The sequence below is a fragment of the Schistocerca nitens genome, chromosome 1 (genome assembly GCF_023898315.1).
Source record: "Schistocerca nitens isolate TAMUIC-IGC-003100 chromosome 1, iqSchNite1.1, whole genome shotgun sequence".
NCBI classification, from domain to species: Eukaryota; Metazoa; Arthropoda; class Insecta; order Orthoptera; family Acrididae; genus Schistocerca; species Schistocerca nitens.
Window position 1 is genome coordinate 1286719699 of NC_064614.1, and position 1357 is coordinate 1286721055.

At 42.0% G+C, this 1357-nt stretch overlaps 1 pseudogene; it reads left to right on the forward strand.

The window, feature by feature from the left end:
• The first annotated feature begins 1000 nt into the window (after positions 1-1000).
• LOC126205489 (U6 spliceosomal RNA) lies at positions 1001-1101 on the forward strand (annotated as a pseudogene).
• Positions 1102-1357: the final 256 nt, after the last annotated feature.

Consider the following 1357-nt stretch of genomic DNA (forward strand, 5'->3'; position numbering starts at 1 on the left):
GGCAGCAGTGAGCATTCAGGTTTAGAATTTGAAAGCGGTTAATAAATATCTGTTCTAGTTTTGCACTACAGTATCTCCCTAGCTGTGTGACAACTGATCAGCATATCACTGGCAAACAACTACAGTTACCAACACACAAGCTAACCTGCTTCCTCTATTCATACAGTCCCTGAATACGGTTTTTCTCGTGATCATTCATTCATACATCTACATCGCAGTATAACACTAATGTCAAGTAAAGCTGTCCTGTGTACCCATGGATCAGTCACATCTCTAACACTGGCTACTGTACAGAAAGTGGCGCAATGTCCACTCTGAAACACACCAGTGTAGTTCCATATCAGGCATGGATGGTTTTGCAAAGTGTACAATACGAATGCTCTGCTTGATCGTTTATGAGGCGATTATGTATATTCTCGCAATTAAGATTGTCTTCTATTCTGGTGGAGTTACATCAAGTACACCACATGTAAATTCTTGAGTATCAGATAAAAAGTGCCCTACATAGAACACCACACATTCTCCGCTCAAAGACTGAATCGTGCAGTATCGTTTACAAAGTACCATTGCAATATTAATGAAACTTGTGTTAGCGTTACTGACGGCTCTGCAAAATTATTCAACAGTTTAGAAAGTGTTCAAAATCTGACACCAGCCACAAACAGGTTCATTCATTTCACATACTGGAGAAGTGTGTTTCGTAGGCATGCCTATGACACTAAGGTGCAGATGTGAGCACTACGCCAACGTTGGTGCTGCCACCCATTGGCAGCTCTGTGAAACTGCAGCTGCTCTGGGCGGATGCTGAGAGTATGCTGCACTACAATCTAAGTTTAGCGTCACCACTTATTAACAATTATATTTCACAGTAGTTGATTGACAGATTAGCGCTTGGTAAGTGTTGTGCCCTTTGTCACGGCACAGCAAAACAAAGCCCGAGTCGAGACATGTTTGAAGCGATATGATAACGACAGATGCAGCTTCTTAGTGTCCTTGGAATGTACTTGCTTCGGCGGTACGTATACTAAAATTCAAAGGATACAGAGAAGATTAGCATGGCCCCTATACCAGGCGCAAAATCGTGAACCATTACACATTGTTTTCGCAACGTCACTCTCTGACGTAAAGATGTCTGAGGATATAAGTAGGTGATGAGAGACAAGTTTCACTTCATATTTGCACTCATTTGTGACTACCTACGCCCTACATTTACGCAGGTCTCGTCTACTTACCTTTATTCACAATATATGATGACAATACTGCCAGTCAACCTTTCACTCACCACAGTGTGCATTACAAACTTGTACTCTAATGGCAAGACAGGAAGCGCTACAAAACCGCAATTACACTGTGCACA